The 25310-nt window shown below is 35.5% G+C and overlaps 1 protein-coding gene across 3 annotated transcripts in view; it reads left to right on the plus strand.

The window, feature by feature from the left end:
• FGF14 (fibroblast growth factor 14) overlaps positions 1 to 25310 on the plus strand; it is a 394964-nt gene that overhangs the window by 213823 nt on the left and 155831 nt on the right. The window contains exon 2 of one of the 3 annotated variants that reach the window (XM_027644498.1): positions 17105 to 17144. The exons of the other annotated variants lie outside the window; for them this stretch is intronic. The gene's annotated coding sequence lies outside the window, so the exon portion shown is untranslated. The remainder of the gene's footprint in view (positions 1 to 17104; positions 17145 to 25310) is intronic. 3 annotated transcript variants of the gene reach the window in all.

Genomic DNA, 25310 nt, shown 5'->3' on the forward strand with positions numbered 1-25310 from the left:
ACAAATTCAGTGAGTAATTGGTTATTATCCAAATAGGGAATTTAAGTTGTCCTAACACTTGTAACAGAGAAGCTAGGATAAAGAAAGATGAACATGCACGCGAATAAAACAAGAAATGCCTGGCAGTATTAAATGTGATTCAGCATCTGCACTGCAGAAAGGCTTTGACTTGGTTTCATCTAAAGGATAAACTAAATCCAAGTCTTGAAAGATGTTAGTCTTTGTCTTACCCCCATTAAGTAGTAACTGTTCTTCATCATTAGAAAAACAAAAGAAGAGACCATCACGTGTAGTTTTCATTTTAATCTTGTTTTCTCTTCACATTTTATTCCTTTTTTTGCATTTTCTTCTGTGTCCTTTTCCAAGTTTTAATTACATGAAACAAAGAGATAACAACAAAAAAAATGTTGCCTCTGTTATTTACCTCCTGTCTCTGATCTGAACATATTTGTCTTCACCTGGATTGCCTCTATAAAGCTGCGGGCTTCTTGTCCCACTCATCCCAAACCTATCAAACCTTTCCTTTATGAGTCCTAAAAATGACACAAAATATATAAGGAACGGCAAACAGAGACTGAAACTCCGAGCCTTGTGCCTTCTAATTTTATGTCCTTCATGATGTTATTCATGTTTCTCTTGTTTCTCATAGTTCTCCCTTATCTGATTTACTTTTCCCTTGTCAGCAGGAGGAGAAATTTTTGCAATAATAAGTGATGCTTGGTTTAAATAGGATATATCTCAGTGGTTGAAAAGCAATTGGATTTCTTGTCTTAGCATATTGCACTACTATAATAATTACTTTTTTAGCTCAAGTTGAAGCAAAAAAAAATTAAATTAAAAGAATGAAGCATTACGGAAATAATCAACTGTGATACACTGAATATAACTTGAAAATTTGTGAAATTAAGCAGATACAATTACGTGCATCCAAGTTAATCCAATGATACCTGAGCTAGATTAACCAAATTTGTATTAATTTCTTAATTAACAGAATTCATATTAATTAATCTGTATATAGGAAGAACAGAAAACATTATACAAAGTAAATTCCATTTTTACTTTGTATGTTCTAGATTTTTCTTTTTTTGGTTATATTTTTAAAGACCTTTGTTTTATATGGACTGTCTAGCAAATAATATTGTTTTATATTTCTAGATGATTCAACAGTAAGTATTATATATTACCTAATAACCTGAAAATAGCTGATCTTACAATTTGCTGAATTTTATGAGCATATGGTGGGGTCCTTGGTTTTATTTCCAATTGAATTTTCTTCAACTGTAAATAAATAAAAAGGAGTACTGGTGAGATTTATTTCATTTTTTAACAACCTTGGTATGTGTTCATCAGGATTGCCTCAACATTATGGTAGCATCAATAATATGACTTTTGTTACAGGTTATTGAATCTTTCTCTGAGCTGTCTTGTGTGTCATAACATTTTGTAATGTAATTGAAAAGGTGCAACCATTCTCTACCTGAGGGTATTTTGTGGGTTTGTTATTTTACTAGTGCATTTATTAAAAAAATCACAACAGAATAGCTTTTTGGGCAACTCTGTTAGTTTTACTTATGCTTCTTATTCAACATTATCTAGAAGAATTTAAAACTTTAGTTATAGTAATAAAACTATATACCACTGTTGGAGAAAATTCAGATGAGTGGGACAAAATATGGAAAATTAAAAGATACTGTAGCAACATAGAGGAGACGGAGTGTGGGTTCTTTGTTTCATTGTTTTGATGTGTGACTTTCCCCAACACACACCTCACCTGAATCATAGCGGTTTAGTAGGAATGAGGCACTGAAGAAAGTTGTAATCTTGTTCCATGGAATATGACTCTAATTTTATCATTCACATTATTTCAGGACTTCTTTATGGGAAAAAATGCCAAACCATTGGATATTGTAAATAATTGTTCTTATAAGCCAGCAGATGACAGAAAAGTTTGCAATTGCCAAAGGCACACCGAGAAACCAGCCGAAAATGATTTTTTTTTAAGTTCTGAATGCCTCTATATTATGTATATGCCATTTCACAAGTGGGAAATAGATATAGGTTAAGATTACAAGTTCACAGTGCTTTTGCTCTAACAGAGCATCTAAAGTTGGTTGGTTGATTTGTTCTTTTGTGCAAATGCTTGTCTTCAATAGTGTTCTTTGCTTTGCCCATTACATCTCAGAGAATTAATATAAAAGTTGTTTGCTTTTTTTTCGTAGAAATCTGATTATTGTATGGGTATAAACATGGGAGTTCATAGAATCATAGAATGGTTTGGTTTTGAAGGGACCTTAGAGATCATCTAGTTCCAACCACTCTGCCACAGGCAGGGACACTTTTCACTAGACCAGGTTGCTCAAACCTATATCAATAAACCCCTCCACTGCCAAAACATTAGAGCCTAACCTTCTCAAATGTTTTAAGTTTCTAATGATACTACATACATGCATATATATAGAGAGAGATTTATATACTGCAGATAAATTATTACTGGTTTCTAGGTAGCCAAGACTTTTTTTCAGAGTCCACCTGGAAGTTATGGATACATTCTGCTAAACCTCAACAAGCCTCTGTCTGTTGAACTTGTCAAAAGACCAGGGATTTAATGAGGATGTCTCTCCTTTGTGGTACCTACTCCTATGTGCCAGTTTTGTGCTGCATCCATCCAAACTTGTGAAAAGATTTTACAGATCTGAAAAAATTTTGGATGAAATTAATATTTATTTGTTGTGCTTTTTCCTCTCACTTTGCCAAAAACTATTTGGGGCACAATATAAGAAAAGTTAGACATTAGAGGCATTTTTAGTGCAAGCATCTATATACATTGTAAAGAGCATGGAGTTCCACAACAGCATGAAGTTTTCAGCAGTGAAAAAGCCATTATTCATTGAAAGCCTTAAGTGCATAAAGGATGATGTGCTTTCCCTTACATGCACACTCAGACCAGCCAGTAAAAATATTTATTTGGTTTTTTAATTGCAAAATGCTATTTGTAAGTAACACTTACAAGGTTGTTTTTAAAGAGACAAAAGCTATGAAACTTTAGAAAACATAGGAACAACCTGATTTTGAGGACTGTACCCATGATGGTATTTATAGATATTTATATTTTTAGGACACATAAAAATATTTATATATACTTATAGAAAATATAAAAATAATATTATATTAAGTCAAGTAAAACAAAAACACGCACAAATCTAGGGGTTTTTTTCTTTCTATTTATGTGTTTTCTGGTATTTTTACCCTTTACCATTATTTTCTACCATTTAATCCCTTCTTTTCTCTGTTTCTTTATAGCTAAAAATATATTTTTTTTCACATACAACTGAGCAGGACTGTTTTATATTCAGCACTGTACTTTCACAAAAGTAGACTGGCTTTATTCCAAAGATTAATAGATGAGGTATTTTCTGTGGCTTCTCACAGTCTCTGCATGACTGTATGACCTATAGGAGATTGGCCTCTCTGATTTTTCTTTTCCTTCTGCTTATGTCATGTATTACTGTGCATAGATGAGTAGCTGCAAGTTTGAATTACCATAATTTTTCTTCATTCAGAACTATATACATTTAAACGAACTCTTTAACTGCATAATATTTCAATTACATGAAGAAAAAGAGGGTCACACGCATTTTTTAACAATCTTTTTATAGTTTTTCTAAAAATGTTCAATCATTTCTATTTAGTAACTTGTTCTGGGGTTGTTCCAAAATTTATTAACTGAAATTAATTCTCTTAAATATGTAAAGCATCATCTCTCAATTTTTTCTCCAATGTTGAAGTAGATATATCAAATCTACACCTTGTAATCTTGTATCATATATGCAGAAAGGCAAAATTTTGAGTCAGTAAATTCCTTAGGTTAGTGTTTAAAAAGCTTTGCATGTTTACATACTTAAATTTGACTTCTGATATGGCTTGTCAGTTTTCACCATCATGATGTATAAGTCTTCTATTACTTGCATGTGGTCTTCTTTTCCCTTTTTCCTGGGCAAAGACATCAGATGAGGGGGCATACAAAGTTGGGTAGATGCAGTCAAAGAGGAAGCTGAAGAGAGTGCAGAACAACCTCCACATTTTGCGCAGCCCATCATCATTTCTATTCTCTTGAATTTATCATTGATATTTCTCTGTCCAGATAAGAGTGATTTATTCCAAAGCCTGTTATCAACAGGGCTTCTATTCTAGTGTTGCCAAGTTTATCTGATATCAGTAACTGTATCTCTACTTATCAGGGGAAAAAACATCAGTTGATCTGAAAATGTAGGCATCAGACTGGCAGTGCTGAATTTATAATATTGCTTACAGTGCTATCCTGAATGATATTACAAAACCCCACATAAATGGTATATAAATGATGCAGTTACTGTGGAAGACAAACAGTGATTTACTGCTGTATGTGATGGTGCTTTCACTCACTGAGGGAAGCAGCTGGGTGTTGTTGTGGTTTTCTGAAATGCTGGAATGCATTTGGAATGTTTCAGGCTTTAATGCTAAGAGGAATAATAATATTGAATCACAAAACTGAAGGTGGGGAAACTTAGAAATATAGCTAAAATTTTATACGGGAGTTGCTAATATTATCTTGGCATTAAGACTTGTGTTTAAAATGTGGTATGTATCTCTTACTCAATAGACATTGCAGCTAATATGTAGTTCTGGACAGATGGTTGCAATAAATAATGGTAGCAATTTCAAAGAACCTGTTATACTTACCAAAGGTGTTCTCATGAAAACATTATTTACAGAGTATAATTAACCTCTTGTCTTTCAGATTCCTGTTGCATATGAGTAACTGGAACAAATAGATCTCTTATAATTCTCTTCCTGAGCTTTCTTCTCTCTCATTTGTTTTAAAAAACTAATCACAACATTCATTTTTTTATGTTTGCTATATTATTAGCAAAATTTTAATTTTATGTTGACTTTACTCAAATTGTGGAGAATCATTTTGTTTGGACATAGTTGTCAGGAATTTGAGAATACAATGACTGAAATTCTTGTGCAGAGTTTTACCCTCATATTGGTGCAGGCAGCATAGCTAGCCATTTTCAAATTGTTCCATGGCAGAAACTGATATTTTTTCTTCTTCTTCACTATTCTTCTGAGTAAGATGCTCTACAATATCACTAGTCTGGTTTTTAAAGGGTTGAGGCTTTTCCTCCGCAATTCATTTTCTCCTCCATAACGTGCATTCACATATTCTTCAGCCAATTCTGTTGTAATTTTATCCTGAAGGAAAGTTAGAAAAATCAAGTAGTTTTGAAATGTAAAATTTTTAAGAAAATCAAATCCCTGTTTACTGAAAGGGTACTAAATACTTCATTGATTTTAATTTAAAAATAAAACCTCAAATTATTTATTTATTTAATGTTCAGGCTTCCCACCTGAAGGGTCCAATTCATGGCACAACACAGAGTTACAGCCCAAAACAGGGAGCATATCTGCTGTCTCCACAATTATATATATCTTAAATATTTTACTTAAACATGAATGTCCTCTGTGAAATCTTTTGGTGGGCCAAAGTTTTCAGGTTAGTGCTGCTATTTTGACTCAGCTTGTTGGGCATCTTCAGATTTGCCTTTCCAGCTCTGATTTCTAGGAGAGATTTAAAGACTGAAAAAAACCACGTCTGTGGGAGGAGAGAAAGGGGAATAAGAAATAGGTTGATAAACTTAATCAAGAAGATGGAAAAGCTATAAAATGATGGAAGAATGAAAAGAAAGGGATTTATAAAGAAAGCAAAAGGGACAACAGTCGTATCCTCTCCCCATCACAAAAAAAATCCAGTGATAACTGAGTAAAGAGCTTTAATACGTCATTTATCTTGTACCATTTGTCAAGAATCAACAAATACCTGTTAACAAAGATACTATTCCTGCATCTCTGTTAACCTTCCATCACTGGAGAGGGGGAAAATCCTGATAATGATATGCATAAAAGCTGTGTCGAGGATCCCAGATTGGGTTGACAGATAGGTCTGATTTTTGTTGTCCTAGTGCCTCTTGCTGGTTTTTTACCTGACCCTAAGTAGCATCAGGGCAAAGTGCCGGGTGACCAAAAGCATCTGATAACTGCTGGTCTATTAGGAGAATGAAGGAGACATGGGTAAAGCCCTGGAGGGCAAAGAAGAACTCAGATCATTTTGCTGTGAAGGTTGTTCTTAGAGTGTGGTCCCCCCAGCTGCAAGGCAGCTCATACTGGATTTTGGAGACAAAGTTTTAAAGGAATGTACAGGGATGCAAAATTTACCCTTATTAGTAGTGATTAATGATTTTGTATTCTGGAAGATATTCAGGAGTGCTGCTTCTGTGCTGCTGCTACACGGAAATGTATCTGACTTGTTGGACTCCTTGAACTCTTATTTTTACCTCCTCATAATTTCAGACTTGATAACTGTATCTGTCCCCCAAATGACTTTGGATGGTGGACACTTGATGAATTGCACCAGTAGTATGTGTTTATAGCATATAAAATAAATGTTCTTATGAGAAGAACATTTTTAATTTCTTTTATTTTTTCGTGGTTGCTAATTTTCCGGGATAGCATAGTTATAGACATGTTTTGTTTTTATCATATGTTTTGACCAAAATGAATGACTTAATATTTGTGTTCCCTTTCTTCTCATAATAGTAAATTTATATCACCTGGGTTTCTTTCACTCTGTAGTAAATTGATTCCATCTATAGTAAAATTATATATTTTCATTTAATACCTCGTATTTTTGCTTTTCATGGAAAGAAGAACTCTTTAAGCCTCAATCAATGGGAAGAATTTTACAGATAATAAATTCTCTTGGATTTAGTCTAGTTGAGATTTTTGGGAAGTGGTATTGAGAAGTGCTTTACATGAAAACATAAGTAGGTATCACTTCCAGTCTTCATTTGGGTAGATTTTGTTAAAGAGAATGTCTTGCTAGGATGAATTCAAGCCCAAGTAAGGAAAAGAGCAGTTATGAAAACTGAATATTTTGTGAATACTCCTTGACATTGAACTGTAAACCATTCTTAGCATAGTGAGAAACACAAACAGCAAGTTCTTCTGGTAGGCATTAATTAAAAAAAAAATTGTTTGACAAGCTGCAGAAGAGCTACTGGCTTCAGAAATCCCATAGAAGAGTTTTTATGAGGTTGAAGTTGTATTCACATGCTTCAAGTGACTTAACATGTGGTTTCACAGTGGGCTGAGTTTGTCCCGTGTAAGAACACTGTGTCCAGAAGGTTCAGCATTCTTGCACATACAGTCTCCTTGAAGCATGGCAGCATCATTCCTCTGTGTCAACAACAGCTGATTTCCTCTTGCCTCAATTCAGGAACAGCTTAATTGTCACTCCTCCTATGCCAACTCAGAGGGACATTTTCTCTGTGAAGATCTTATCACTTTTCTATTTTATTCTATTACTTTTTTAGTAAACCTCTTTAATATTATCAAAGAATTTCCTAGCAGTATGAGAAAACTTCAGTAAGATTTGGAAATCTTAATTTCATACAGGGCTTAGTGAAAAATTATTAACTGGGTAGAATTTGGTAACTTTCTGTTAACCAGAGTTTACAAGAGAATAATTTCACTATATTCTACACTGTATTATTAAAAGTGCTTAAAGAAGAAAATGTGCTGTAGTCGTGACTTGTTGTGCAAGCTATTCATTAAGTTGAAATATTGGTTGGAAAAAAACCCTAGTTCATTTATTGTCTTAAATTTGCCATTGAATATGATAATTAATTCTCTAAAATCTAGATGCATTTTTTTCAAAATTACCAGGTCTGCTCCCTTTTGATTTTCTTAATAGATATATTTTACCTGTGATGATAGACACTGAATATCTATCCAGGATTTGTGATGTGAACCTTCAGTAATCTGTATCATCCTATAACTCCTTGCATATGTGTAAGTACAGAAAAGGTTCCTTTGAATCAGCAGAGGGTGGTGGTGGCAGTGAGATTTAGAATCTAAGACGTTAGCTAATATTCTCAACTGTACTTCAGTGATGATATTACTCTTCTCCTAAGTTGCAGTGTTGGATTTAGTGTGACTTCATGTTACAGAAATAAGTTCCTAGGTCTTATGAATGTGTATGTAATTGATGGACTACAATCAGATCACTCAAAGGCAGCAAGGGTTCATTTGTATTTATTTGCACAGTATTTATTTTTTGTGAATTAATCACCTATAAAGTGGAAGACATTTGACTTATGGTTTTTCAGGTACTATATTCCTGTTCATGTGACTGAGATGTTGGTGCGATTAAATTAGGCATTTTCCTTTTTGTATTGTATAATTTTTTTTTTCAGGTTACTTTATATCTTTTGGCAAAACAGAAAAAGTGATGTTATTTTCTAAACCAGCTAAGACTTTCAGATATTTCTTTTAATTGAACTCCAACAACTCACTATCTTGAGACATGTTTAGAGCCCTACAGATATTGCAGGGAACTCTTCAATTTGCAGGACCGGACTCCTTGAGCTACAAAGTGCATATCCTCTTCCAGGTAGTACCCAGTGCTGCTTCCCTTGAACTGCTTTATTCAGAGATTAATTTTCCTCTCTGGAGATCACACAATGCTGGACTAAACCCAACCCTGAGTCCTTGCCAGGGTCAGAATATTCCATACCATTCTCCATAAATTTGCACATTTGAACAGAATAATGGATTTTTTTCCCATGCCAGTTGAATATTGGTCACCTGCAGAAATTCGAAGGAGGTTGTGAGCAGTGTAACCTAGGATTTCTCTGTCTGTCAGCCATTAGGTCAAGAATGGAGATGGCTGTCATCCTTAAAAACATTTATCTTCTGCTCCTCTGAGAAAACTCCACGAATGGACTGTGAGGAGACACTGCTGGTTTCAGAAACTCATGATGAACAGTGACAAGTCATGAACAGTGTTCATGTTACCCGGTATATAATGTGAGAAGTAGGAGGGAAAGCACACACTGCATACACAGTTCAGCACATAGGGGTGCTGAACTGTGCCATTCCCAGATGTTTACAGATGTCCTCCATTGCCTAATGATAGGCAGGTTTGCAGGAGCAGTGTTACAGGTCAGGGAGGATCACATACATCTTGGGGCTCATTTGTGGGAATATGGATAGCCTGCCTTTGGGCAGCTTTGCTGCAGCAAGTTTGTCACATTTACAATTACTATGTTGAGCGATGTGAAACCCAATTCTGTTGTGTTTGCATTACTTGTTAAGAAATTTTGACTCTTTGAGGTGGAAATCCATTAAAATTTTTTTCTGTGAAATATTCAATAGTGGGATGTGAAGCCAGACTAAATTATACTTTTTTGAAGGGGAACTGGTTACGAAACTGAAATCTTCAATCAGACTAGGGTAATAAAGTATTTAACCCAGATGAGTCTTTTGTTGTACATATTAGAAACCATCCTGCTTTATTCACTTGGTAAACATACTTTCTATTTCAGAAGCTCAGAGTACATTTAAGCTAGCAGACTCTTGCTTTGCATCTTAATTTGATTATGTCTTATACTGTCCTTCTGTCTATGTAGCAGGCTATATCTTTTTTCCCCTTACAATGTTTGCAGAGGTCATAATGCTGGAAATATATTTCAGGTCCAAATTAACTCCAGTACTGTTAAGGAAATTTTCACTTGGTGTCAGTGTAAGAAGATTAAGTATCCTAAACTAGATTTTTCTTTTTCTAAAACACTGGTAAAATACTCCAATCTTATCTAACTATCAAAATAAGACATCAGCTTTTTTTGAAGATGCTAAATATGTCTGATGCTAAGCATTTTGGAAAATCTTTTTTAGGTACCTGAGTGGAAGCTGGGCAATTAGAAAAATCATCCATGAAGCATTTTCTAATGGCTTTTTTTCTTCAGATTAACATGTAGAGAAGATAGATCAGTATTCATTTATTCTCACTGGAAAACTATAGCAGGACTAAGTGAATGTGCACAAATCTAGTCTGTAATCATACAATTATGTGGCAAGTTACGACAACTTACAAAGGGTGAGTCATATTTACAATAAAAAGAAGAGGCTTTAAAAGGTACAAAAGGCAGGTAAATACTTCATTTTCCATGGAGTGTATAATTTTTTTTTCCTTTCCTTTTGAACCCATTCTTGAGATTTTTTTTTAGTAGAAGGTTGAACAAAGACTTTTAAAATAAAATAGATTAGTAAATAAACAAGATATTTGTCATTCTGCACAACATGCTGGACCCATAATAATTGCTGACGCAGGTTAGGTACCACACTCAAGAGCCATCTGATATGCAGACTGGACAAAATGTCAGCTCTGGATTCAAGCTGTTATAGCTAAACTTAATGTTTTCTTATTACTTCAGCATTTAATATACTTTAAAGAAAAAGTATAGCAAGCAATGCACTGAGTGGATTATAATCAACACTTTTAAAACTGATGTTAGTCAACTCAGCTCCTATTCTAGTGCTTGGGAAGGGTAGTTAGTTTAAAAACAGCCCATTTCTTGTATGTTTGAGAGAATTATCATAGCATACAGAAAGACCTCGGGATTCAAATACAGTTCTGCAACGTTAGGCACTTAATTGCTGTATCTAAACACATACATGTATTGTATAATTTTTATAGGTTCTAAAACTGTTTTAGGCAGTCAGGATAGTGTGCTGTTGAGATCTACAGAAAACTGAGATTTCTAGAAAGATGTTGAAATATCATTTATTTATCTGTAGTCTACTTACTTTGTGGATGTTTCTTGCACATATTTCTTCTTTTTAAGACTAATTATAATCTCTTTTAAATGCCTACTTCCTTCATGTATTAATTGTCTTCTAATTTAGTTTTTTCTGATGTTAGTCTCCTCCTCACACACATGCACACACAGACACACACACAAGAACGTACTTTTTCTTTTTCTGTTGTCTCCAATCCTTTTCTGTCCTCCAAGTGTGCTTCCTCACCCTGTTCACACAGGGTTCAGCTTGTATAATTATACAAGGATAACAATGGAATAACACTTTCTTCTCCAGTTTGGGTATCTTGTCATCAGTCCTCTTGACTTTGATGTAAAACTTACATGAGCTCTATCTCTTCATCACATGTTCCTGCCTTTCTCTTTTATAAAAGTTTTTTTCATCTGTTTTCTAGAGGATTTTAGTTTGTCTTTTGTGATGCCCATTGTACGCTATTCACTGAAATTCGAGGGTATTACTGTAATTACTTTATCAGATTCACACTTAGATTACTACTTTACATCAGAATGGTGTCATTCATTGTGTATTTTCAAACACACAAAAAAAAGTATGTTTATATGGCTGGAAAATCAAAATATTACAAATAAGTGCCTTTATCTTGGAGTGGAATTGAAGAATCAAGTAGTCCTTTCAAAGAAATGATGGACAACAGGCACTACTGAATAGTTTTGCCCAAAGACTGGATAGTTAGACCTGTTACTTGTACTGCAGTAGTCTTAGAGGCCCAGTTATAGCAGAAATCCACTGTGTGCTGTAAAAACTGAGAGCAAGCAAAGTGGATTCTCATGCTCTTGCTTTCATACAACTGAGGAGTAACATCTCTCTTAAATGTGTCAGTGCAGGAACTATAAAGGAAGTTAGTTGTCATATGGTGTTATTCTAATATTTCTTGGATGAGCCTGGTAGGGTAATTTTGTTTTCTTTTCTGAGTTTTTGGTTTTCCTTCAGTCCCCATAATCGTATCCCACAAGACCTGCACTTAACTACAATGCTTATATCCTATGAAATTCATGCTGTCTTCTTTTTATGCCCAAAACACCTTTTATGTAATTGTCTTACTGTAAAAATGGCTTAAAACTATTAGTATGGTATTATCAAACTGTGATTGTTTATGAAGCAAATTTAAGATAGTAAAAGGTGCTCATTTACAAATAAAATAAACTCAATTATATGGCTGCATTTTTACAGCTGGTATTTTGTTGATTCATTGCCTGTCTGCAGCACAGTGAGTGATCAACTGTTGTGACTAGAGAATCATTATTAATTATATTGTAATTTTTGAGCTGTTATGTGTATGTATAATAACTTTGGTTGTGCTGTGAAGACTGTTGGGCCAGAAGAGGTTAGTTACTTTTCAAAACAATGATGAAATGCCTATGGTGCACTGTATGCTCCAATGTGTGCATTTATAGGATCTATCTAGTACATAAACATAACTGACACAAACAATAAACTCCCAGCCTAGAATCTATTCACCATTATTTTCACCTTAAGGATAACAATTAAAAAATTAAAAGACTCTAGAGAAACAAAATTGTGTTGACTTGTGAAGGTTGTTTACATGCCCATCCAAAATGTGTGGAAAATATCTGGTCTTCTTCATTTAATAAATACCATTATTATAGATTTTTTTTTTCCATTTTTTTTGAGTAGTATTGTTATAGGAGCAAAGGCCTGAAACCTGAACTTTGCACTCTCGTCTAGTAGATAGTTTCTTTCTTTTTCCCTCTTTTTCTTACCCCTCCACCATCTAAGATGCTGCTATTGTGTGATGATTACCATATTGCTATCTATGCTCATCTTTCAGAGGTAGATGAACCTTATCCAAAGAAATTTTTGTCCTATTTTTCAGCCTTCATCTTTTTATTTTCATATGTTGCTTCTTATCATTGCCCACAAAATAACCTTCCATACAACAAGCAATATAGCTCCACCAATTTGAAATGAGGAAACAGAAAGAAAATGTAATAGTGGAGGTATAAACAATTCAGCTACATGGTACCTTAGCTCACTGGCTCTCTTAATACTTGTTCTTCTGAGTCCAAGGTTTTGGCTTCCAAAGGACAACTGGGTGTTCAGGCATGAAGTATATCTCTTTTTGTACATGCCTTAAAGATATCTAAGGGAAAAAAATCATGTTCAAACTTTTGTCAGCTTTATTGGCCCACATGTCAAAGTTTGCCTGTCTCTTGCAGAAGTGTGAAAATTATATTGTACTAGTTCTTAGCACTGCATGTTGTCACAGAAATATCTAATATCACTGAATTCCTGGAAGAGCAGAGTTGGTTTAGTTGTAACTTCTCATTTCCTCATTCTACTTCTCAGTGTTCCAGGGATCATTGGTTGTTTTTTGGTAGTTTTTTTCCTTTTTATTTTCTATTTTTAAAAATCTTTTCCCCTTCTTTGCCAGACTTTCAAGAAAACTGGAAGTTCCAATATTTGAATACTATTTGCAGGTGCATGTCTTCTGCTTGAACTTATGTTAAAATTCAGGCTGCAGATATAGCTGGACGTAGTGTCTTTTCAGATTTTGGGGGACATTTCCATTTCTACCTTTTTTTGTGTGTGTGAAATCATTAAATGATCCCTCAGCAGCCTTGTTTTGCCCTTGTATGATCCTTGGCTTTTTTCCTTTGTATTTTCCCCCCAAGTATTAGGGCATCTGATACATTCTTTACAATCAATAAAACTGTCCTTCATCTCCACTGACCAAAAGGTGGTCTTTTTGTAACTGTTCTCATTATTTAGTCATTCTCTTTTTTTTTAATAGACATTCAGTTCATACTCTTTATTCTTTGCCCATTCACCACTTGCTAAACAGAGCATGTCCCAGCTAGAAAATGCTGTCCCTTTCTGCAGAAATAGCTTCTTTGCTCTTTTTTTTCCTGTACTGCCTGCTTCTGATCCAGCATTATGGCTGGCTGTTGCTTGGAACAGTGGGACCTGTTGTTCACATAGTGACATTTATATGGATACAAAACTTTACCAAAAAAACAATTGCTTTGCAGGCTGGTAGGAGAACTTCCAAATGGGAGAGTTTTCTTCTGGGGAAAAAAAAATCTGTCTAGAGAATTTTAGATGAATTTTCAAAAACCTCTAGGATATGATATTTACCACAAAAGAAATGGCCATTTCAGATTTTGATTGAGTACAGTATTTCAACAGCTATTTGCAACGTTATATCTTTTGTATAAGGAAACCACTGCAAACCATGAAAGTTCTGCAACTTCAGTAAAGCTGGTTAAAATCAAAAATTTTTTCTGAAAGAGAAGAATGATAAAAATTTATTTATTTCATGTCAGTCAAAATATGCTTTATTCAAATAAATGTTTTGATGATTTTTGCTAAAGAACAAATTTTGCACCATAGGAATTCTTTATATATTTTTTTTGAAAACTTTTCATTCCGAAGGATCTTCTGGACACCACAGGTGAATGACATCTTTTATGGTGCTCTCTGATTCTCATGGCACCATTAAGGTGTTTTTGGTGAGAAAATCTAATATATTATTTGAAATGCAGATGACTAAACTTGCAGGCCTAAGAGCATTATTCTCACATTACCAGAACCGTGCAACAAGATTTGGGCCTCTTTGGGTATTCTGTACTATGTATTCTGTGCAGGCTTTTCTCCAATTTATCTGTGTGTATCTGAAAGCAAACTGCATTTAACAATGATGTAATCTGACTGCTGGGTCTATTAGGATATTGCTGCTGAATAAAAAGTGTTTAAAGGAGCAGAGTTTGAACTCATATGGGAAATCCAAACCTGCTATCCTCTGTATCCTCTGTCTTCAGTGGCTGATGTGTCTAAGCAGGACTTGAGTGGAACTCAAGAAGTCTGTAGCGTCAAAACAGCCTCCACAGCCAAAAAGGCAGAAGTGCAGCCTCATGCTTGGGGTTCCTTCCAATTCCTTGCTGCAATTTCTGCCTTTCTCCTGTGGAAAACATTTCTGTAGGCATGACGGCAGAGGTTTTGTGTCCTCTGGATCTGTACAGCAAGATCATAATGAAATCATAGGATATAGAACAGTTTGGGTTGGAAAGGAGCTTAAAGATTCTCTAGTTCCAATTCCCCCTGCCACAGACAGGGACACCTTCCGCTAGACCAGGTTGCTCAAAGCATCATCCAACCTGGCCTTGAACACTTCCAGGAGTGAAGAATCCACAACTCCTTTGGGCAAAACATTACAGTGCCTCACCACACTCACAGTGAATAGTTTCTTCCTAGTATCCAATCTAAACCTGCCCTCTTTCTGTTAAATGCCATTCTCCCTTGCCTTTCACTGCAAGCCCTCGTAAAAAGATCCTTTGAAGCTGGTTGAAGGTTCTGGTTCAAGTAATGCAGACAAGAATAGAATATTTGGGAAACCAGAAGTTGCTGGGTATTAGAATGGCTGTATCACTAGCCTGTGTGCACTAGCTATGAGATCCATTTGGTGTTGTCTTCCCTAATCTGGTGGGTCGTATGGTGGTGCTGCATTCTCTTGTTTTCTTGTCACCTGTGGCTTTGCAGTTTTCTTGAGTGTCACCGACAATTATCTTCTCTTTTCTACCTGAAAATTGAAGTTTATAAATTCTGCTGTAGCTACAACAGGGAAAATAGCTAATTTATTTTGCTTTCTATCTATTTTAATTGTTCTGTTCCCCAGGACTGATAGTGCATTTCTGTTTTCTCACAGTTTCTCTGATTCTGCGTTTGTTGGTTTTTTTTTAAATTGACTTGTTTAATCCTCAATCTGCCTTCAAAGTTTGCTTCTGTTGAGTTTACTATTGGAAAAAAACCTATTTGTCTTCTCTTGGATTTTGCTTCTTCTATCATACTGCTGTTCCCTCTTGCTCTCTCTTCTCCCTGTGACTTAATTATATTGTTCTAAAGGAGAGTTCAAAAGGAGTTGAAGCATTTTAACTTTTATATTTTCAGAACTTTGCATCTGGGGTAGGTAAATTTTTTATAAAGTTCATTCTAAAGAAAGATCACTCTCTAGAGTATGCAAGCTTCTCAGTAGTGTAAATTATCTCAAAATGTACAGCAGTTAGAAGACATATGTGTTTAAGGAGTCAGGAAACTTAGTTTTTCAAGCTTGTCCTGTTGTAACATCTGACCAGTTACTGCATGAATATCTAACTCCCCCTCTATTTCCCTTTTGAATTAGTTCCCTACTTAAATGTGTGTAAAAGCAGTACAATAACCTGCTGCAGTAATGTATGTATTTCAACAATTATTCTTTCAATCTTCTTGAATTTACCTTACTCTGGTAGTCATTGAATCATATTTGTCTTATAATTACAACATCAGTTTCTCTTTATATTTTTAAGCATTGAAGTTGTTTTATACTTGTTGAGCTGTCTTATTTTAGGACAGTTTTGTTATCAAGTGATCTCTGAAGTTATTTGGTGTTAATTCCTCTACCCAGTAAGATCATCAAAAAACACTTCTTAGTGCTCAAGAAGTTTCTGTACCTGGTTTATTCAAGATACAATCTGTCAGACAGTAAGGAAAGGATATGTCTTATTTCAAAACTTGGTTATTCCAGAATTTTCATTGTGAGTTTCTTTAAGCCCTATAATTTACTTCTATACAAACAGCCACTGGAGTCAGAATTCATTATTTTTCTGAACTGACTACTTCCAGATAAAGTTGTTTGTGCAGTGTGTGTTTGTCTCTTTCAATTTTCAGCATTATATATAAATTACTATACCTCTGGGTTTTCTTAAGAGCCAGCAGATGAACTTGCATCTTCCTTGACTTAAACCATGCTCACGTCAAGAAGAGATCTGTTTTATTCTATGAGAAAGTAATACTGCTAATAAGTAGTGCTATGGAGATACTCCCTGGGGTACAAAAAAATCTTAACTGTATACTTGTTCATGAGCAGCCCATTGGAAATGTTTTAATCTTCTAAACCAAAGGACTGAGGCCGCAATATCTGCTATATACAAAGCTGAGATTTGATCCTTGATACAGTTCTTGCCACTATTGTTATCATGACTTATTGCTTAAGCTGGATGATTTGATTGAAGAATTCTTCAGGCTGGCAATTAGGATCCTTTCACCAAATTTCATTTCTTACCTCTTCTGCTTGTTGTATGGAATCTTGTTTTGTAGGATGGGAGGAGACTGGAATTACAAAGCTCTAAATTATTTACTAGTGATTGTCTTTGTCATAGTCTTGTTTTCTGCCATCCTATCTTCCTCCCTCTTTCCCCTATTCACATTATACTGACTTTCTCCATAGTAGTATATTTCCTAATTCTACAAAGTTCCTCATATATTTTTTTAATGACTGCAAGGGGGAGAAAGGGTGAAAGTTTACTGTATGTAATACCCCTGTGATTGACAGTCTTTTTGCCTCCTGCTTCCTAGTAGGTAGATAACGCTTGCTGTATGGGATCTTGTTTTGTAGGGTGGAAGAAGAGGGAGGACTACAACAAACACAAATAGTGGTATGTAATTTTCCCTTTCTCCTTTGTCTCTCCCTACCTACCAATCTTAACACAGAATTCACTCAATCATATGATGATGCCTTGTACTATTTGCTGCTTTTTATAAAAACAGCATATCTTCCCAGTTTTTGTTAGTTAAATACCTGAAGCATTTTAAGAAAGAATATAAATGAAATATTACATACAACACATAGGACACAATGTGACTGAACTTAAACTGACCGGGTTCTATATCCCATTGTAACTTCTGAAGTCCTCCAGTTATCCATTATCTTTAAAAATATTTAACAAGCTGCTGTGTGTGGAATTTTGGAGAAAACAGCTGCAGTGGGGAAAGAGTAATCATCCTTCTATTTCAACTAAAATCAACTACATGCATAGAGTGTGATAACTTTTTGAAAAGCTAATGCTGTAGAACTGATACAGAACTGCCTCATTTTTGGGTCAAGTTTCATCAAAATATTGTAAACTTAAATTCTAGTTGCAGAATCTTAATTAGTTTGAATGACACAAGGAGATGGTACCTAGCTGTGCATAGCACAGATTACCTAGATGTTAGGGGGAACTTTCTTGTAAAATAAAGGGGAAGATTACTATTAGATAAAGAAGTATTATATCTAAGGGTAGGACAGGACTTTCAAAATACCATGTTGCATACTGTTTGAAGATTTCTCTCAAAAGCATACAAGTTACTCAAAAGTCATTGTCCTTTGGTTTGGGTTTTGGGTTTTTCTTTGGTTGGTTGGTTGGTTGGTTGATTTTTTTTTCTATCATAAAGCTCTCACTTCTGCCCTCTTGTTAAAAAGGTACAAATTGACAGTTTATCAGAGAAATACATAAAGCATCATAGCTGTAGTACAAAAAATAACAGGGAAAATGCTTTAGTAGAGTAAAGCAAATGATGTGTCAAAAACTTGTTTCAAGAGAGTTACCATCTTCAGTAACCAATTTTTCTTTTTGTTGTTATGGGTTGTTGGTTAAGTATTGACTGAACATGTCTTCCCAGTGAATCATTCCTAGTTTCTATGACACCTCTAAGATCTGCACAGTACAGCTACAGCAAAAACAAGTCATATTTTCAAGGTCTAAATAGCTGTGATAATTAGGAAACAAAAGCTGCATTTGTATTTGCCATGATGATGGGAAAGCTTTTCCATTTCAGTTGAAAACAAGAACAAAACACAGTAAATTCTCGACAGAGTACTGAATCTGCGCTCCTCTTGGTAACAGCACTTGAGGGATCACATTCTGTACATTAACTGATCTGCACAGAGTGTGTGCCAAGAAAGTAAATGGAAAAGGTAGAATAAACTTTATCTGTTTGTTATTTAGTAAAATATAATTTTGGGTTTTTTTCTGTCAGAAAAAAATGTTATAATGGATTACTTTAATCCTCAGCAGGGTGGTGTTGTTTACGGGCTGACATGATGCCTATGATCAAGATAATTCTTTTCTTTATATTGTGAGACTAGAAAAAAAGGGATTTTGTATGATCTGTCTGTGCTTGGTCCATTTAAAAGGAATGTAGTGAATTGACCCTAGCTGGATGCCAGGTACCCACCAAAGCCACTCTATCACTCCCCTCCGCAGCTGGACAGGGGAAGAGAAAATATACCAGAGGGTTCATGGGTTGATATAAGGACCAGGAGTAATCACTCAGTGGATACCATCACAGGCAAAACATACTCAGCTTGGAGATATTAATTGCATTTATTTTTAACCAAATAAGAGCAGGAGAATGAGAAGTAAACCAAATCTTAAAAACAACTTCCTCCCATCCTTCCCTCCTTCCCTGGCTTTACCTCCTTCCCCCCAGGCATCACAGGGAGACAGGGAAGGGGGATCATGGTCAGTTTATCTCAGGTTGTTCCTGCTGCTGCTCAAGCAGAAGAGTCCTTCCCCTGCTCCACGTGGGGTCCCTCCCACAGGAGACAGTCCTCCATGAACTTGTCCAATTTGCTTCCATCCCATGGCCAACAGTTCTCCATGAACTGTTGCAATGCAGGTCACTTTTCCATGGGGTGCAGTCCTTCAGCACAGCCTGCTCCAGTGTTGGTTCCCCCAGGATCATAACTCCTACCAGGAAAACCTGCTGTGCCTTGGGTTCCTGTCTCCCTGGGTCAGCACGTCCCTTCCAGGGCCCTGCTCCAGCATGGGCTTCCACAGGTTCACAGCCTCCTTCAGGCATCCACCTGCTCTGGCATGGGTCTTCTCCACGGGCTGCAGGTGGATGTTTGCACTCCCATTAACCTCCATGGACTTCAGGACAACAGCCTGACTCAATGGCCTTCACCACAGGCTGCAAGGGAATTTCAGCTCCAGTGCCTGGAGCACCTCCTCTCCATCCTTCTCCACAGACTTTACCGTCTACATCGTTGTTCCTTTCACGTATTCTCACTCCGCCCTTCTCTGGCCACAATTACATCCATGCAACAACTTTTTAAAAAAATTAAGTTAAATTTCTTAAAAATGTTATCACAGAAGTGTTATCATCATTTCTAATTAGCCCAACCTCAACCTTGGCCAGCGATGGGTCCATCCTGGAGCTGACTGACATTGGTTTTGTTGGACATAGAGGAAGCTTCTAGCAGCTTCTCACAGAAGCCACCCCTTTAGCTTCCCTGCTACTAAGAAACAGCCACACAAACCAACTACAAGAAAATACAGCCTTTTGGTGGAGGGATTCTTCCCAGACTAGGGTAAAACCTAAATTCATGTTGTCAACATGGAGCAAAACTACTCCATCATGATGGAAAATGAGTCCCCAAAGTTATTTTATTTAAATAATAATTACATGTTGTGGAAAAATATGAAGTAAGATGATAGAAAACTAATTAAGATGTAGAGGTTTTGTACTGTTGGCATTTGGAAAAAAAAAAGTTAATTGCTTTTATTCTGAGGTTCATAACATTACCATTAATTTTCATGATAACTTTATTGCATAGACATGACACATATTGAATAGAGCTATCTGTTTGGCAGAAAGTGCATGGGCTACTAAGATGTCAAGAAAAATGGCACTTTAAAAGTTTCAAAAGGATGAATAATTACTGTGGATTAAGTTCTATTTAAGCTGGATGCAGAGGGGTTTGACTTTTTTCCTTTTTTTTTTTTTGTGGAATTGTGATTCATCTGCATAATCATCAAAAACCCTTCTCTCTATGCAGCCTAGAAGACTGTCCATTTTAGTTTCAAGAGTTGTTCTTGGCTTATAGTGGGGGGGCCACCACCTGCAGGTTATTCAGATACATAATATCTTTATCTTGGTGTTGTGGATGAAAGATATTTTAATGGGAACGGGTGTGGAATAGTGATTTTTTTACCACTTGGAGTGGAGAGGAAGAGTGGCACCTGTGGACTTCTAGAGAGTCCACGGTATCTCTGCAGCACCTAGAAATCTTCTTTAGCAGCGAAGACACCAGTATCCACTTTGGCTGAATTGTGGATGAAAGATATACAGTGCAGCATGTCAGTCTTGTATTCGCGGTTTCCTGCAAAAAAGGTTAGCAACAATCCTCCTAATGTGATGAAGTAGATGCATAATTTGCTAAGAATATAAAGCCTTTTTAAGCTTTCCTACGAACATGAATAAATACTTAGTAGCAGGTGCGTGGGTGTATTTTCTGTCATTTGCCAGATTTTTGTAGGTTTTCTGTTATAAATAATGAAATAGAACACTTAAGAATACTGAAGTGTAGATTTTGAGACAGGATTCTTAGAGTATGAAGTTTCATATATTTAAAAAAATTCTTGTTCTTCAGTCATATTGAATTTTTACAATGTGAATTAGAAAGATGTTAAGGTTTGAATTGCTTCAGTACCTGAAAACTGCTATTCAGGTGTAACAAATCAGATTAATAGTAGTTCTGTGTTGATGTCTGTTTATTTTTCAGCTGGTGTACACTTTTGACTGGGTTTCTTTGACCTATAGCTCACAAGTTTCTTGTTTTATGCCAAATATGTTTACTTTACCATGAATAGAACCATTGCTGCCTTTAAAATAATTGCTGGTATCCTCTGTTTCTGATATTTTTTTCTGCTTGTTTCAAACTATTTATAATTCTCATTAGCAGTAGTAAGAGAATAGATTTCTCTTGCTAAATTCTGAGATAGTATTCTGGAAGTACTGTGAAGCGAAAATCGTTAATCATGGACTTGATGTCCAAACGAAATAGACATCAGCTGAAAAGAAACAGCCTTCTTATGCAACTACTTCCCAGGGAAGTGGAATCAACAAAATATTAGCTTTCCTGAGTCTGAGGTGAGGCAAACCTGTAGCACATGTGCGAGCAAACCCAAATCATTCTATGATTCTTCAAATCTTTGAAATAACTGCAGTCTAATTCTCCTAAAAAAAAAAAAAAACAAAAACAAAAGCAAAACCAGAAGATTTTGTTCATGATATTGCTTCCTTCATGTTACACCACTACTGACTTTATTGAAGCTGTATCTGATCTGCACAGCAGCACTGGAGATGACAAGCAGGGTGATGATTCAACCTTCCTCCCTTTAGCCTCACTAAGATAGAGGGTTACTTATTCATGCCCAATAGAGAGACTGGACCTATGAGAAGCTGATCCTTCCTAACCATCTGAGCAGTGTTAGATGTCTGTCTTAGCACCATGCTTATGGCTAGGGTATGGTAAATTATTATTTTCACATATCCATTCAAGAAATATATAGTTCTGAGAATTCTGCTAGTTTTGTTCTTGTGACTTTTAGAATTTCTTCTGCACTGTAAATATGTGTATTAAATTTTCTCTATAAAAGATATTGGAGAAAGCAATGTTTCTCTTTTCAACAGATCACCTTTTCCCCAAAGAAAAGAACTATGCACTTTATAATGGTATGTAACACAAAGAGAGAGTAATGATTTTCAATAAAAGTTAGATTTCTTTACCTTATAAAGAAAAATATAAAAATATTGGGCATTATCCTTTTGCTTAAGGAACTCCATGCTATCATTTTGTTTTCTGGTCAGAAAATTGGTAGTGGTATCCCTCACAGACTATAACCTTTCCAAAGTTATCTTACACACGCTAGCCTCCTTTAAAAAGTGAAACTAGATTTTTAATGGTGAATTTTATCTTCAATCTTTTCAAAAAACAGTTTATCTCATGTTTAATAAATTTGCAACATGTTTCTTCAATAGTATAAAATAAACCCCCCAAAGAATAGTCCATTGTGAAAGAAGGGAAGCTTACAGTAATGTGAAAAACAAAACAAGATTTTGTAAAATTGCAGTTCGGAAGTTGTATTGAGACCCCAAACCCAAGAGATGTTGAATCATTAAAGATAACCAGTCATTTCCCTAAGGTAACTTCTCACTCAGAAATATGGGTTGTTTGATGTTCTGCAACATAGGACTCAATATTTTGGATTTATTTTTCAGATTCTTTCTCAATTGTTCACATTAAATATTATCAGTTTAAAACATATCTGTTCTACAATGAATTCAAACCCTACAGAATTGACCTAGAATTTAAAAGCCATTGCAGCCTTTCAGCTCTTCCATTTCTTCCATCAATATGTTTCTGGTCAAACTACATTGTGCTCTCTCCACTGTTTTCAAATACCACATAAGACGCTACTGTCAATTCCTTTTTTTTTTTTTTTTCCTGATAACATTTACTTTCAGGGACAAAACCCCCATCACTGAGGTGGAGATTTGTCTGTATATGAACACACATGGAAAGCAATTTTTTGCATATAAAGTAGCCTGACATATGTTCACTACAGAGAGCAGGACAGAACACTCTGGTCTTATGCTCTGGATTTTGAAGGGAGAAATCAACAGTATCACATGCTTGGATGAGTGATCTAGAAAAATACTGTCTCGTATTACACTCTTCATGTACACCAAAGACTTAAATTAGTAACTCTAAAATGCATCCTAAGATCTATCATCAGTTTGGTGGTTACCTGTATTCCCCCCAAAACCCAGAAAAATGATTTACCTGGTTTTATGCATTTTGAAGAACATGTCTAATGCATGAATCATTTATTAATCAGCTGACTTATAATACTAGATATGTAAAATACAATCACGGCATGATTTAATTAAACATTTAATGCCACTTACATTATTTCTAACTGAAAAATAATGTTTATTTTATACTTTAGAGTAGAATTCAGAAGAGTTACTGAAATGTCAAAATGTAGACATGAGGGAGGCCCATGATTGAAAGAGCTTTTCTTGTATATTTGTCCAACCTGGCTTGTCAGTACATACTCATTTTTTGCTGTTCCTCTGAATTCTTACCTTATTTATTTGGCCTAATAATTGCGGTTACATTATTTTCATTTGACCCACAGAGTATGGAATGTTAAACATGTTTATTAAGTGTATTAGAGTCAAATAATCTACCATGGAAACTGAAGGGTTCCTAGTCTTCATGTGATATTCTTGAAATGCATCTTACTAATGATTGAGTTTATTTTACCACCTGCCTAATACCACTAATTTTCAGTGAAGCAAAGGAGGTGAGGTGGGGTATATGGTTTTTAAAACATCACTTTAAAAAGATTGAAAAATAAACTTTCTCCATCAAAGGCAAGAGGACAACTGGTTAACTTTGTAACTGAATCATTTTTTACAGAGTTGCTTATCTCCTTCATTAAGATATCAATATCACATGACTGAATTTACAGAGATTCTGACGGGGACTCTGCAAGTCAGTAGGAGGTGGGGCAGTCAGCTTTCTAAAAATAAGTGGCCTGATTTTTATACTTTAGGGGAATTTTCACTCAAGCAAAAAAATTGTCACTGCCAGATGGAAGCATTACTACAGCAAGGGGATGTTAGCAAAGATGCACTCAGCAAGGCAAATTGTTACCATAGTAACAGGATGCTAACCATTTTCACATAAATAAATAAATAAAATTAGACAGTATTATTTAGAGAGCTCAATGGTAAAAAAAAAAAGGATGATTTTTCCTTCTGGAAATGGATGTGGTTTTTTTCTACATTATGCTTTAAACTTTGTTACAACACTCTGTTGCTGACAATCTGCATTGCTTTCAATCTAAATACCTTTATCAGCTGCATTCATTTTTATTCCAGAACAAATCCTGGTACTTAATCTCCATTTTTCCAACATATTTTTACAATTAAACAGCCCATAGTATAGTCCATAGGATTTATAAACATTCTTTAGGCCTTGGTAGCAGGACATGACAAACAGCAAAATTAATACAGTTAATACTGTTACTGTTAATAACTGCTTCAGAGTGCCCCCAGCCAGTGACTGGCCTCCCAGTGTTTCTTACCACACGGAGAGAATTTCACAGAAATGTTGCTACATCAAAGGGTCTCAAATTTGTTGCCAAATTTAGCTGCCAAAAAGAGGGTCAAATTAAACCTTGGAGGAGCGAAGAACTTGTGGTACACAGGAATGTTACAGCAAGCGTACTTTAAGAAAGGAAGCAGTAGTAGTGTGTTTGTTAGCCATACGTCCAAAGATAACACCTTTACTGTTGGAGAGGTGGACTGTGGAGGTTGTGTTTTTTCTCAATGTCTTGTAAGAGTTGTTTGAGCCACACTGAAATGCGCAGAACATTTAAAAACTGATATATTTACATGGAGCAGGGAATGGGGGGGAAGAGTAGAGCAAGGGGAGAATGTACGTCTTCTTCTTTTCTTAATCATCTGATACCACTTCTTTAAAGAAAAAATTTCAACCTCTTAAATCAAGAACACAACAGGTTAAGGCTAGTCTGGCAGGATTGAAGAGATGAGAGATTTCTCATCTTTAGAAATAAGAGAAAATGGAACTTCTTTTGGCTTTTGGTATATTTGAAAAGAGTGTCCTGACGAAGACATGAAAATGTAGAGATTTGGCACAGAGTGGTTCTTGAACTGTTTTGACACCTTGCTGGTTTATGTAGGAATTGTGGCAATATTGTTGCCATTGGGAGCAAATCATTTTTTGTTTAATGTGTTCACCATCAACCTGAACGTATGGAATATTGGTGTTGCTCCCATAGCTGGGCTCTCTTTCCTGCAAGATCACACTGTGTGTTGTATTGGCACAATCTGTTGCTATTTTAAATATTTAGCTTAATGATCTAACATAATCCAACGTTTTACACTATTAATTGCTCCAGATCTGTAGAAAGGGAGACAAAGAGAAAATTATTTCCTCCAGGAAAAGTTTCTCTAGTTTG

The sequence above is a fragment of the Corapipo altera genome, unplaced genomic scaffold (assembly GCF_003945725.1).
Source record: "Corapipo altera isolate COAL_440 unplaced genomic scaffold, ASM394572v1 0, whole genome shotgun sequence".
Classification (NCBI taxonomy): domain Eukaryota; kingdom Metazoa; phylum Chordata; class Aves; order Passeriformes; family Pipridae; genus Corapipo; species Corapipo altera.